Source organism: Siphateles boraxobius, unplaced genomic scaffold (assembly GCF_051911475.1).
Source record: "Siphateles boraxobius isolate OS27281-9 unplaced genomic scaffold, OSU_SipBor_1 77, whole genome shotgun sequence".
In the NCBI taxonomy this organism is placed as follows: domain Eukaryota; kingdom Metazoa; phylum Chordata; class Actinopteri; order Cypriniformes; family Leuciscidae; genus Siphateles; species Siphateles boraxobius.
In genome coordinates this window covers 1,183,028-1,196,724 of record NW_027509205.1, presented here as the reverse complement: position 1 = coordinate 1,196,724, position 13,697 = coordinate 1,183,028, and the positions used below count along the sequence as shown (strand labels likewise).

At 39.4% G+C, this 13,697-nt stretch overlaps 12 non-coding genes across 12 annotated transcripts; 8 read left to right on the top strand and 4 right to left on the bottom strand.

Annotated features, from left to right (window-relative positions):
- The first annotated feature begins 492 nt into the window (after window positions 1–492).
- On the top strand, window positions 493–565 carry trnae-uuc (transfer RNA glutamic acid (anticodon UUC)). The gene has a single exon. It is a non-coding gene; the product is annotated as a tRNA-Glu (tRNA).
- Window positions 566–684: 119 nt separating this feature from the next.
- trnay-gua (transfer RNA tyrosine (anticodon GUA)) lies at window positions 685–771 on the top strand. The gene is given in 2 exon segments: window positions 685–721; window positions 736–771. It is a non-coding gene; the product is annotated as a tRNA-Tyr (tRNA).
- Window positions 772–886: 115 nt separating this feature from the next.
- trnae-cuc (transfer RNA glutamic acid (anticodon CUC)) lies at window positions 887–958 on the bottom strand. Its single transcript has one exon. It is a non-coding gene; the product is annotated as a tRNA-Glu (tRNA).
- A 3,296-nt stretch (window positions 959–4,254) lies between these two features.
- Window positions 4,255–4,326, top strand: trnae-uuc (transfer RNA glutamic acid (anticodon UUC)). Its single transcript has one exon. It is a non-coding gene; the product is annotated as a tRNA-Glu (tRNA).
- A 119-nt stretch (window positions 4,327–4,445) lies between these two features.
- Window positions 4,446–4,532, top strand: trnay-gua (transfer RNA tyrosine (anticodon GUA)). The gene is given in 2 exon segments: window positions 4,446–4,482; window positions 4,497–4,532. It is a non-coding gene; the product is annotated as a tRNA-Tyr (tRNA).
- Window positions 4,533–4,647: 115 nt separating this feature from the next.
- Window positions 4,648–4,719, bottom strand: trnae-cuc (transfer RNA glutamic acid (anticodon CUC)). The gene has a single exon. It is a non-coding gene; the product is annotated as a tRNA-Glu (tRNA).
- Window positions 4,720–8,015: 3,296 nt separating this feature from the next.
- trnae-uuc (transfer RNA glutamic acid (anticodon UUC)) lies at window positions 8,016–8,087 on the top strand. The gene has a single exon. It is a non-coding gene; the product is annotated as a tRNA-Glu (tRNA).
- Window positions 8,088–8,206: 119 nt separating this feature from the next.
- Window positions 8,207–8,293, top strand: trnay-gua (transfer RNA tyrosine (anticodon GUA)). Its single transcript is given in 2 exon segments — window positions 8,207–8,243; window positions 8,258–8,293. It is a non-coding gene; the product is annotated as a tRNA-Tyr (tRNA).
- A 115-nt stretch (window positions 8,294–8,408) lies between these two features.
- Window positions 8,409–8,480, bottom strand: trnae-cuc (transfer RNA glutamic acid (anticodon CUC)). The gene has a single exon. It is a non-coding gene; the product is annotated as a tRNA-Glu (tRNA).
- Window positions 8,481–11,776: 3,296 nt separating this feature from the next.
- On the top strand, window positions 11,777–11,848 carry trnae-uuc (transfer RNA glutamic acid (anticodon UUC)). Its single transcript has one exon. It is a non-coding gene; the product is annotated as a tRNA-Glu (tRNA).
- A 119-nt stretch (window positions 11,849–11,967) lies between these two features.
- trnay-gua (transfer RNA tyrosine (anticodon GUA)) lies at window positions 11,968–12,054 on the top strand. The gene is given in 2 exon segments: window positions 11,968–12,004; window positions 12,019–12,054. It is a non-coding gene; the product is annotated as a tRNA-Tyr (tRNA).
- Window positions 12,055–12,169: 115 nt separating this feature from the next.
- On the bottom strand, window positions 12,170–12,241 carry trnae-cuc (transfer RNA glutamic acid (anticodon CUC)). Its single transcript has one exon. It is a non-coding gene; the product is annotated as a tRNA-Glu (tRNA).
- Between the last annotated feature and the right edge of the window lie 1,456 nt (window positions 12,242–13,697).

The following is a 13,697-nucleotide window of genomic DNA, read 5'->3' as shown; positions in this document are numbered from 1 at the left end:
TCACGGACACCTGATCAGGGGGCCAGTGGTGCAATGGATAAAGCGTCTGACTACGGATCAGAAGATTCTAGGTTCGACTCCTGGCTGGCTCGCTCTGCCTCGTTTACTATGCTGTCAGCCCTTAGCCGTTTTATTAACCCATAGTTTTTGTTATTATTATTATTGGATTGATTGAGAAATATTAAAAATTGACAGTCCAACAATAGGCTGCTTTGTCAGTAGGATAACGGTTACCATACAATACTATGCGTCTTTTAAAATGCATTGCATGAGTACTGTCACAAGGACATTGCTTTACGACCAGTTTGTACTGTCTATTATACCGTCGCAAGAATGGGAGGAAACTGAGCCCCTCATGAGGCAAATGAGAGCTCCCTCTGTTGAGCCTGATGAAATTGAATTCAGTAAACAATCCCTTCGGATCATTCCCATGTTCTTAAAGGGGACGGTCACACACTAGAAGTAAAAGGTCTGCTCCAGGCATAAGGAAGATCCCATATGGTCTAGCGGTCAGGATTCCTGGTTTTCACCCAGGCGGCCCGGGTTTCGACTCCCGATATGGGAAGATCGGGTTGTCTTTGCACCACTTAATCGAAACAACCAGCATGTATGTCTGTAGCAGTTTTAGCCAGTGGCGGAGATTCAGCAACCTGATATGTTGAGGTTCTGTCCCCAATCAGTGTGCCTTCGATAGCTCAGCTGGAAGAGCGGAGGACTGTAGGTGGCAAGTTGGCAATCCTTAGGTCGCTGGTTCAACTCCGGCTCGAAGGAGTTCTTTTTCACACATAAACTTTTCCTTGGCCCTGCTTCTCGACGAGGGTGTTAGCGCTTGAGTTCGTATTTCGCCATTTTACAATCACGGCCGCCGGTGGTGGGCAAAAACTCATTCCCTGACCGGGAATCGAACCCGGGCCGCGGCGGTGAGAGCGCCGAATCCTAACCACTAGACCACCAGGGAAAGTCTGCTGACGACTTGCCCTCAAGCCTGGCTGTGGCCTTTACCCGATTTTGCAGCAAGACCACTAATACTTGTATTTTACTCCAGGAGAGGAGACGTCACCGACCCTGGCAAACTGACAAACTGTCACAGACTCTGTAGGAATATCCTAACAACACCACAACTTGCCATGAAAACAAAAACAATAAGATCGCCAACCTGCATCTCGAAGGTTTTTAAAGCAGTTTTTTGCAGACGTCTGTGGCCCTGGATCCCAGTTCTTCCACTGAGAAACTGTCACAGGCTCTGTAGTAATATCCTAACAACACCACAACTTAACATGTATTTTATTTTATTTCCTTTATTTTTCCAGGAAGGTCCCATTGAGATTAAAAGAAATCCCTTCCTCCAGGGAGTCCTGGCCAAGATGGCCACACTACAAATCACACACAAACACATATAAAACATTCCAGAAAGTCAGGGCACAACATTCATCATAAATCAAGTAAAACAACAGCATGATTCAATCATTGTATGCTGCAGTAAAAATTTTTAATACATTCAAAGGAGGAATTGTTTCAGGAGGGACAGTAGCTTGAAATTCATTCCACAGCCATGGAGCATAGTAGGAGAAAGATGATTTACCATGCTCTGAATGTACCCTAGGTACTACTAATTTAATCCCATTAGATGATCTAGTGCTATAGTTCTTTCTACATAAACATAGAAGACTAGTAATGTAATTTGGAAGTCTACCCATCAATGTCTTTACAATAAATTCTAACATATGGGATTTCCTTCTTTGATATAAAGAGGACCAACCCAAATAGTTGTGCAGCAAACAATGATGAGTACGTGAACAAGAATTTGTTATAAAACGCAGTGCAGCATGATAAACGCCATCCAGCCTTTTCAATAAATATGTAGACGCATGCATGTAAACAACATCACCATAGTCTAAAATAGGTAAAATAGTACTCTGTATTATTCTCTTTCTAGCTATAAAGGAAAAACATTTTTTTTCCCGAAAAAGAAAACCCAGTCTTGGTTTAAGCCTTTTCACCAAGTAATTAATGTGAACATCAAAGGCTAACTTCTCATCGAGCCATATTCCTACATATTTATAAGTTGGTACTCTTTCTATATGTAAACCCTCAATAGTCAGAATAGGCATAACAGTAGACATAGAACGGCTACGTGTAAAAAGAATATACTTCGTTTTATTTACATTTAAAACTAATTTTAGTTTCAACAAAGTAAGCTGAAAAGTATAAAAAGAATCCTTAAGAATTTCAATAGCCTGAGACACAGAGGATGCAGTGGAGTAAATAATTGTATCGTCAGCATAAAAATGTAGCTTTGCGGATTGTATTCTCTGCCCCAATTCATTAATAAAAATAGAAAAAAGAAATGGTGCCAATAAAGAACCTTGCGGGACACCCTTCCTGACTATTACCATGGATGAGGTGTAATTATCTACAGCAACACATTGAGTTCTATCCGATAAATAATTTTTAAACCAACTCACAGCCGAATTATCGAGGCCAACACTTTTAAGCCTCCGTAACAGTAAAACATGATCCACTAAGTCAAACGCTTTTGTCAAATAAAAAAATAAGGCAGCACAATGTTGTCTATTATCGAGAGCAGTAATTAAATCATGTAGTAGCTGTTATCGTACTATGGCCCGCTCTAAATCCTGACTGAAATGCGTTGTAAATATCATGACTAAGTAGATATTCTTTCATTTGATCATTTATAATAGATTCAAAAACTTTTGCTAAAACCGGTAATTTAGAAATCGGACGATAATTATTCAAATCGGAAGGATCGCCTCCTTTTAAAAAAGGCATAACCATAGCCGATTTCCAAGATGGTGGAATTACATTAGTGGATTGAGACTCAAATTAAAAATCGATGCAATAGGTTCGGCAATAATATCTGCTGACAATTTTTAAAAAATTGGTTCAATTTGGTCAGACCCACCTGATTTCTTACAGTCTAAATTTCGGAGTAGTTTACGAACTTGGGACGGCAATACAGGGGCAAAAGAAAATAAATCTGATTCACTATTAGTCAACTCATCAGTTCTCTGTTCATCAAGGACCAAGGAATTGTCTGTTATCAAACCAGCTGAAATAAAATTACTATTAAACGTATTAACAATATCAGCCTTGTCTGTAATCAATCTTTGATTCAATTTTAAAACTTTTGGAAGATTAGTGGATGTATTTGATCCTATAAAAGATTTCGTTAATTTCCAAAATTTAGAAGGACAATTCATGTTATCATTAATCAGGTTTAAATAATACTGACTCTTCGAACTTTATATTAATTTTGTACACTTATTTCGTAATAATCTATATTGAGACCAGTCCTCCTCACCATTTGTTTTCTTTGCTTTAGACCAAGCCACGTTTCTTTGCTTAATAAGATTAGAGACGGATTGATTGAACCAAATATTATTTCTACCTCTCACCCGAAATCTACGTAAAGGAGCATGTTTATCACAAATTTCTAGAAAGATAGATTTGAAATAATCCCAAGCATCAACCACATCAGGTATAATTGAAACCAACTGTAAATCACTATTATATAGATCATGCAAAAAAGCCTGTACATTAAAATTTTTAAATTGACGTTTAAGATTTGAATTGAGAATTGAGATCCCCAACATGTGAGGCCTCCATCTTGAAGGTTTTTGTAGCAGGCCCCTCATCTGACCCCTTCCTGATGTTGGGTCCAGGTCTGTTAATAGCATGAGAAAAAGTAGATGTCATCACAGGCCTCTGCCCAGTCGAAAACCAACAGGTGGCGTGTAAGCTCACGGACACCTGATCAGGGGGCCAGTGGTGCAATGGATAAAGCGTCTGACTACGGATCAGAAGATTCTAGGTTCGACTCCTGGCTGGCTCGCTCTGCCTCGTTTACTATGCTGTCAGCCCTTAGCCGTTTTATTAACCCATAGTTTTTGTTATTATTATTATTGGATTGATTGAGAAATATTAAAAATTGACAGTCCAACAATAGGCTGCTTTGTCAGTAGGATAACGGTTACCATACAATACTATGCGTCTTTTAAAATGCATTGCATGAGTACTGTCACAAGGACATTGCTTTACGACCAGTTTGTACTGTCTATTATACCATCGCAAGAATGGGAGGAAACTGAGCCCCTCATGAGGCAAATGAGAGCTCCCTCTGTTGAGCCTGATGAAATTGAATTCAGTAAACAATCCCTTCGGATCATTCCCATGTTCTTAAAGGGGACGGTCACACACTAGAAGTAAAAGGGTCTGCTCCAGGCATAAGGAAGATCCCATATGGTCTAGCGGTCAGGATTCCTGGTTTTCACCCAGGCGGCCCGGGTTCGACTCCCGGTATGGGAAGATCGGGTTGTCTTTGCACCACTTAATCGAAACAACCAGCATGTATGTCTGTAGCAGTTTTAGCCAGTGGCGGAGATTCAGCAACCTGATATGTTGAGGTTCTGTCCCCAATCAGTGTGCCTTCGATAGCTCAGCTGGAAGAGCGGAGGACTGTAGGTGGCAAGTTGGCAATCCTTAGGTCGCTGGTTCAACTCCGGCTCGAAGGAGTTCTTTTTCACACATAAACTTTTCCTTGGCCCTGCTTCTCGACGAGGGTGTTAGCGCTTGAGTTCGTATTTCGCCATTTTACAATCACGGCCGCCGGTGGTGGGCAAAAACTCATTCCCTGACCGGGAATCGAACCCGGGCCGCGGCGGTGAGAGCGCCGAATCCTAACCACTAGACCACCAGGGAAAGTCTGCTGACGACTTGCCCTCAAGCCTGGCTGTGGCCTTTACCCGATTTTGCAGCAAGACCACTAATACTTGTATTTTACTCCAGGAGAGGAGACGTCACCGACCCTGGCAAACTGACAAACTGTCACAAACTCTGTAGGAATATCCTAACAACACCACAACTTGCCATGAAAACAAAAACAATAAGATCGCCAACCTGCATCTCGAAGGTTTTTAAAGCAGTTTTTTGCAGACGTCTGTGGCCCTGGATCCCAGTTCTTCCACTGAGAAACTGTCACAGGCTCTGTAGTAATATCCTAACAACACCACAACTTAACATGTATTTTATTTTATTTCCTTTATTTTTCCAGGAAGGTCCCATTGAGATTAAAAGAAATCCCTTCCTCCAGGGAGTCCTGGCCAAGATGGCCACACTACAAATCACACACAAACACATATAAAACATTCCAGAAAGTCAGGGCACAACATTCATCATAAATCAAGTAAAACAACAGCATGATTCAATCATTGTATGCTGCAGTAAAAATTTTTAATACATTCAAAGGAGGAATTGTTTCAGGAGGGACAGTAGCTTCAAATTCATTCCACAGCCATGGAGCATAGTAGGAGAAAGATGATTTACCATGCTCTGAATGTACCCTAGGTACTACTAATTTAATCCCATTAGATGATCTAGTGCTATAGTTCTTTCTACATAAACATAGAAGACTAGTAATGTAATTTGGAAGTCTACCCATCAATGTCTTTACAATAAATTCTAACATATGGGATTTCCTTCTTTGATATAAAGAGGGCCAACCCAAATAGTTGTGCAGCAAACAATGATGAGTACGTGAACAAGAATTTGTTATAAAACGCAGTGCAGCATGATAAACGCCATCCAGCCTTTTCAATAAATATGTAGACGCATGCATGTAAACAACATCACCATAGTCTAAAATAGGTAAAATAGTACTCTGTATTATTCTCTTTCTAGCTATAAAGGAAAAACATTTTTTTTCCCGAAAAAGAAAACCCAGTCTTGGTTTAAGCCTTTTCACCAAGTAATTAATGTGAACATCAAAGGCTAACTTCTCATCGAGCCATATTCCTACATATTTATAAGTTGGTACTCTTTCTATATGTAAACCCTCAATAGTCAGAATAGGCATAACAGTAGACATAGAACGGCTACGTGTAAAAAGAATATACTTCGTTTTATTTACATTTAAAACTAATTTTAGTTTCAACAAAGTAAGCTGAAAAGTATAAAAAGAATCCTTAAGAATTTCAATAGCCTGAGACACAGAGGATGCAGTGGAGTAAATAATTGTATCGTCAGCATAAAAATGTAGCTTTGCGGATTGTATTCTCTGCCCCAATTCATTAATAAAAATAGAAAAAAGAAATGGTGCCAATAAAGAACCTTGCGGGACACCCTTCCTGACTATTACCATGGATGAGGTGTAATTATCTACAGCAACACATTGAGTTCTATCCGATAAATAATTTTTAAACCAACTCACAGCCGAATTATCGAGGCCAACACTTTTAAGCCTCCGTAACAGTAAAACATGATCCACTAAGTCAAACGCTTTTGTCAAATAAAAAAATAAGGCAGCACAATGTTGTCTATTATCGAGAGCAGTAATTAAATCATGTAGTAGCTGTTATCGTACTATGGCCCGCTCTAAATCCTGACTGAAATGCGTTGTAAATATCATGACTAAGTAGATATTCTTTCATTTGATCATTTATAATAGATTCAAAAACTTTTGCTAAAACCGGTAATTTAGAAATCGGACGATAATTATTCAAATCGGAAGGATCGCCTCCTTTTAATAAAGGCATAACCATAGCCGATTTCCAAGATGGTGGAATTACATTAGTGGATTGAGACTCAAATTAAAAATCGATGCAATAGGTTCGGCAATAATATCTGCTGACAATTTTTAAAAAATTGGTTCAATTTGGTCAGACCCACCTGATTTCTTACAGTCTAAATTTCGGAGTAGTTTACGAACTTGGGACGGCAATACAGGGGCAAAAGAAAATAAATCTGATTCACTATTAGTCAACTCATCAGTTCTCTGTTCATCAAGGACCAAGGAATTGTCTGTTATCAAACCAGCTGAAATAAAATTACTATTAAACGTATTAACAATATCAGCCTTGTCTGTAATCAATCTTTGATTCAATTTTAAAACTTTTGGAAGATTAGTGGATGTATTTGATCCTATAAAAGATTTCGTTAATTTCCAAAATTTAGAAGGACAATTCATGTTATCATTAATCAGGTTTAAATAATACTGACTCTTCGAACTTTATATTAATTTTGTACACTTATTTCGTAATAATCTATATTGAGACCAGTCCTCCTCACCATTTGTTTTCTTTGCTTTAGACCAAGCCACGTTTCTTTGCTTAATAAGATTAGAGACGGATTGATTGAACCAAATATTATTTCTACCTCTCACCCGAAATCTACGTAAAGGAGCATGTTTATCACAAATTTCTAGAAAGATAGATTTGAAATAATCCCAAGCATCAACCACATCAGGTATAATTGAAACCAACTGTAAATCACTATTATATAGATCATGCAAAAAAGCCTGTACATTAAAATTTTTAAATTGACGTTTAAGATTTGAATTGAGAATTGAGATCCCCAACATGTGAGGCCTCCATCTTGAAGGTTTTTGTAGCAGGCCCCTCATCTGACCCCTTCCTGATGTTGGGTCCAGGTCTGTTAATAGCATGAGAAAAAGTAGATGTCATCACAGGCCTCTGCCCAGTCGAAAACCAACAGGTGGCGTGTAAGCTCACGGACACCTGATCAGGGGGCCAGTGGTGCAATGGATAAAGCGTCTGACTACGGATCAGAAGATTCTAGGTTCGACTCCTGGCTGGCTCGCTCTGCCTCGTTTACTATGCTGTCAGCCCTTAGCCGTTTTATTAACCCATAGTTTTTGTTATTATTATTATTGGATTGATTGAGAAATATTAAAAATTGACAGTCCAACAATAGGCTGCTTTGTCAGTAGGATAACGGTTACCATACAATACTATGCGTCTTTTAAAATGCATTGCATGAGTACTGTCACAAGGACATTGCTTTACGACCAGTTTGTACTGTCTATTATACCATCGCAAGAATGGGAGGAAACTGAGCCCCTCATGAGGCAAATGAGAGCTCCCTCTGTTGAGCCTGATGAAATTGAATTCAGTAAACAATCCCTTCGGATCATTCCCATGTTCTTAAAGGGGACGGTCACACACTAGAAGTAAAAGGGTCTGCTCCAGGCATAAGGAAGATCCCATATGGTCTAGCGGTCAGGATTCCTGGTTTTCACCCAGGCGGCCCGGGTTCGACTCCCGGTATGGGAAGATCGGGTTGTCTTTGCACCACTTAATCGAAACAACCAGCATGTATGTCTGTAGCAGTTTTAGCCAGTGGCGGAGATTCAGCAACCTGATATGTTGAGGTTCTGTCCCCAATCAGTGTGCCTTCGATAGCTCAGCTGGAAGAGCGGAGGACTGTAGGTGGCAAGTTGGCAATCCTTAGGTCGCTGGTTCAACTCCGGCTCGAAGGAGTTCTTTTTCACACATAAACTTTTCCTTGGCCCTGCTTCTCGACGAGGGTGTTAGCGCTTGAGTTCGTATTTCGCCATTTTACAATCACGGCCGCCGGTGGTGGGCAAAAACTCATTCCCTGACCGGGAATCGAACCCGGGCCGCGGCGGTGAGAGCGCCGAATCCTAACCACTAGACCACCAGGGAAAGTCTGCTGACGACTTGCCCTCAAGCCTGGCTGTGGCCTTTACCCGATTTTGCAGCAAGACCACTAATACTTGTATTTTACTCCAGGAGAGGAGACGTCACCGACCCTGGCAAACTGACAAACTGTCACAAACTCTGTAGGAATATCCTAACAACACCACAACTTGCCATGAAAACAAAAACAATAAGATCGCCAACCTGCATCTCGAAGGTTTTTAAAGCAGTTTTTTGCAGACGTCTGTGGCCCTGGATCCCAGTTCTTCCACTGAGAAACTGTCACAGGCTCTGTAGTAATATCCTAACAACACCACAACTTAACATGTATTTTATTTTATTTCCTTTATTTTTCCAGGAAGGTCCCATTGAGATTAAAAGAAATCCCTTCCTCCAGGGAGTCCTGGCCAAGATGGCCACACTACAAATCACACACAAACACATATAAAACATTCCAGAAAGTCAGGGCACAACATTCATCATAAATCAAGTAAAACAACAGCATGATTCAATCATTGTATGCTGCAGTAAAAATTTTTAATACATTCAAAGGAGGAATTGTTTCAGGAGGGACAGTAGCTTCAAATTCATTCCACAGCCATGGAGCATAGTAGGAGAAAGATGATTTACCATGCTCTGAATGTACCCTAGGTACTACTAATTTAATCCCATTAGATGATCTAGTGCTATAGTTCTTTCTACATAAACATAGAAGACTAGTAATGTAATTTGGAAGTCTACCCATCAATGTCTTTACAATAAATTCTAACATATGGGATTTCCTTCTTTGATATAAAGAGGGCCAACCCAAATAGTTGTGCAGCAAACAATGATGAGTACGTGAACAAGAATTTGTTATAAAACGCAGTGCAGCATGATAAACGCCATCCAGCCTTTTCAATAAATATGTAGACGCATGCATGTAAACAACATCACCATAGTCTAAAATAGGTAAAATAGTACTCTGTATTATTCTCTTTCTAGCTATAAAGGAAAAACATTTTTTTTCCCGAAAAAGAAAACCCAGTCTTGGTTTAAGCCTTTTCACCAAGTAATTAATGTGAACATCAAAGGCTAACTTCTCATCGAGCCATATTCCTACATATTTATAAGTTGGTACTCTTTCTATATGTAAACCCTCAATAGTCAGAATAGGCATAACAGTAGACATAGAACGGCTACGTGTAAAAAGAATATACTTCGTTTTATTTACATTTAAAACTAATTTTAGTTTCAACAAAGTAAGCTGAAAAGTATAAAAAGAATCCTTAAGAATTTCAATAGCCTGAGACACAGAGGATGCAGTGGAGTAAATAATTGTATCGTCAGCATAAAAATGTAGCTTTGCGGATTGTATTCTCTGCCCCAATTCATTAATAAAAATAGAAAAAAGAAATGGTGCCAATAAAGAACCTTGCGGGACACCCTTCCTGACTATTACCATGGATGAGGTGTAATTATCTACAGCAACACATTGAGTTCTATCCGATAAATAATTTTTAAACCAACTCACAGCCGAATTATCGAGGCCAACACTTTTAAGCCTCCGTAACAGTAAAACATGATCCACTAAGTCAAACGCTTTTGTCAAATAAAAAAATAAGGCAGCACAATGTTGTCTATTATCGAGAGCAGTAATTAAATCATGTAGTAGCTGTTATCGTACTATGGCCCGCTCTAAATCCTGACTGAAATGCGTTGTAAATATCATGACTAAGTAGATATTCTTTCATTTGATCATTTATAATAGATTCAAAAACTTTTGCTAAAACCGGTAATTTAGAAATCGGACGATAATTATTCAAATCGGAAGGATCGCCTCCTTTTAATAAAGGCATAACCATAGCCGATTTCCAAGATGGTGGAATTACATTAGTGGATTGAGACTCAAATTAAAAATCGATGCAATAGGTTCGGCAATAATATCTGCTGACAATTTTTAAAAAATTGGTTCAATTTGGTCAGACCCACCTGATTTCTTACAGTCTAAATTTCGGAGTAGTTTACGAACTTGGGACGGCAATACAGGGGCAAAAGAAAATAAATCTGATTCACTATTAGTCAACTCATCAGTTCTCTGTTCATCAAGGACCAAGGAATTGTCTGTTATCAAACCAGCTGAAATAAAATTACTATTAAACGTATTAACAATATCAGCCTTGTCTGTAATCAATCTTTGATTCAATTTTAAAACTTTTGGAAGATTAGTGGATGTATTTGATCCTATAAAAGATTTCGTTAATTTCCAAAATTTAGAAGGACAATTCATGTTATCATTAATCAGGTTTAAATAATACTGACTCTTCGAACTTTATATTAATTTTGTACACTTATTTCGTAATAATCTATATTGAGACCAGTCCTCCTCACCATTTGTTTTCTTTGCTTTAGACCAAGCCACGTTTCTTTGCTTAATAAGATTAGAGACGGATTGATTGAACCAAATATTATTTCTACCTCTCACCCGAAATCTACGTAAAGGAGCATGTTTATCACAAATTTCTAGAAAGATAGATTTGAAATAATCCCAAGCATCAACCACATCAGGTATAATTGAAACCAACTGTAAATCACTATTATATAGATCATGCAAAAAAGCCTGTACATTAAAATTTTTAAATTGACGTTTAAGATTTGAATTGAGAATTGAGATCCCCAACATGTGAGGCCTCCATCTTGAAGGTTTTTGTAGCAGGCCCCTCATCTGACCCCTTCCTGATGTTGGGTCCAGGTCTGTTAATAGCATGAGAAAAAGTAGATGTCATCACAGGCCTCTGCCCAGTCGAAAACCAACAGGTGGCGTGTAAGCTCACGGACACCTGATCAGGGGGCCAGTGGTGCAATGGATAAAGCGTCTGACTACGGATCAGAAGATTCTAGGTTCGACTCCTGGCTGGCTCGCTCTTCCTCGTTTACTATGCTGTCAGCCCTTAGCCGTTTTATTAACCCATAGTTTTTGTTATTATTATTATTGGATTGATTGAGAAATATTAAAAATTGACAGTCCAACAATAGGCTGCTTTGTCAGTAGGATAACGGTTACCATACAATACTATGCGTCTTTTAAAATGCATTGCATGAGTACTGTCACAAGGACATTGCTTTACGACCAGTTTGTACTGTCTATTATACCATCGCAAGAATGGGAGGAAACTGAGCCCCTCATGAGGCAAATGAGAGCTCCCTCTGTTGAGCCTGATGAAATTGAATTCAGTAAACAATCCCTTCGGATCATTCCCATGTTCTTAAAGGGGACGGTCACACACTAGAAGTAAAAGGGTCTGCTCCAGGCATAAGGAAGATCCCATATGGTCTAGCGGTCAGGATTCCTGGTTTTCACCCAGGCGGCCCGGGTTCGACTCCCGGTATGGGAAGATCGGGTTGTCTTTGCACCACTTAATCGAAACAACCAGCATGTATGTCTGTAGCAGTTTTAGCCAGTGGCGGAGATTCAGCAACCTGATATGTTGAGGTTCTGTCCCCAATCAGTGTGCCTTCGATAGCTCAGCTGGAAGAGCGGAGGACTGTAGGTGGCAAGTTGGCAATCCTTAGGTCGCTGGTTCAACTCCGGCTCGAAGGAGTTCTTTTTCACACATAAACTTTTCCTTGGCCCTGCTTCTCGACGAGGGTGTTAGCGCTTGAGTTCGTATTTCGCCATTTTACAATCACGGCCGCCGGTGGTGGGCAAAAACTCATTCCCTGACCGGGAATCGAACCCGGGCCGCGGCGGTGAGAGCGCCGAATCCTAACCACTAGACCACCAGGGAAAGTCTGCTGACGACTTGCCCTCAAGCCTGGCTGTGGCCTTTACCCGATTTTGCAGCAAGACCACTAATACTTGTATTTTACTCCAGGAGAGGAGACGTCACCGACCCTGGCAAACTGACAAACTGTCACAGACTCTGTAGGAATATCCTAACAACACCACAACTTGCCATGAAAACAAAAACAATAAGATCGCCAACCTGCATCTCGAAGGTTTTTAAAGCAGTTTTTTGCAGACGTCTGTGGCCCTGGATCCCAGTTCTTCCACTGAGAAACTGTCACAGGCTCTGTAGTAATATCCTAACAACACCACAACTTAACATGTATTTTATTTTATTTCCTTTATTTTTCCAGGAAGGTCCCATTGAGATTAAAAGAAATCCCTTCCTCCAGGGAGTCCTGGCCAAGATGGCCACACTACAAATCACACACAAACACATATAAAACATTCCAGAAAGTCAGGGCACAACATTCATCATAAATCAAGTAAAACAACAGCATGATTCAATCATTGTATGCTGCAGTAAAAAAATTTAATACATTCAAAGGAGGAATTGTTTCAGGAGGGACAGTAGCTTGAAATTCATTCCACAGCCATGGAGCATAGTAGGAGAAAGATGATTTACCATGCTCTGAATGTACCCTAGGTACTACTAATTTAATCCCATTAGATGATCTAGTGCTATAGTTCTTTCTACATAAACATAGAAGACTAGTAATGTAATTTGGAAGTCTACCCATCAATGTCTTTACAATAAATTCTAACATATGGGATTTCCTTCTTTGATATAAAGAGGACCAACCCAAATAGTTGTGCAGCAAACAATGATGAGTACGTGAACAAGAATTTGTTATAAAACGCAGTGCAGCATGATAAACGCCATCCAGCCTTTTCAATAAATATGTAGACGCATGCATGTAAACAACATCACCATAGTCTAAAATAGGTAAAATAGTACTCTGTATTATTCTCTTTCTAGCTATAAAGGAAAAACATTTTTTTTCCCGAAAAAGAAAACCCAGTCTTGGTTTAAGCCTTTTCACCAAGTAATTAATGTGAACATCAAAGGCTAACTTCTCATCGAGCCATATTCCTACATATTTATAAGTTGGTACTCTTTCTATATGTAAACCCTCAATAGTCAGAATAGGCATAACAGTAGACATAGAACGGCTACGTGTAAAAAGAATATACTGGCTAAAAACTAAAATAAAAATGTAGCTTTGCGGATTGTATTCTCTGCCCCAATTCATTAATAAAAATAGAAAAAAGAAATGGTGCCAATAAAGAACCTTGCGGGACACCCTTCCTGACTATTACCATGGATGAGGTGTAATTATCTACAGCAACACATTGAGTTCTATCCGATAAATAATTTTTAAACCAACTCACAGCCGAATTATCGAGGCCAACACTTTTAAGCCTCCGTAACAGTAAAACATGATCCACTAAGTCAA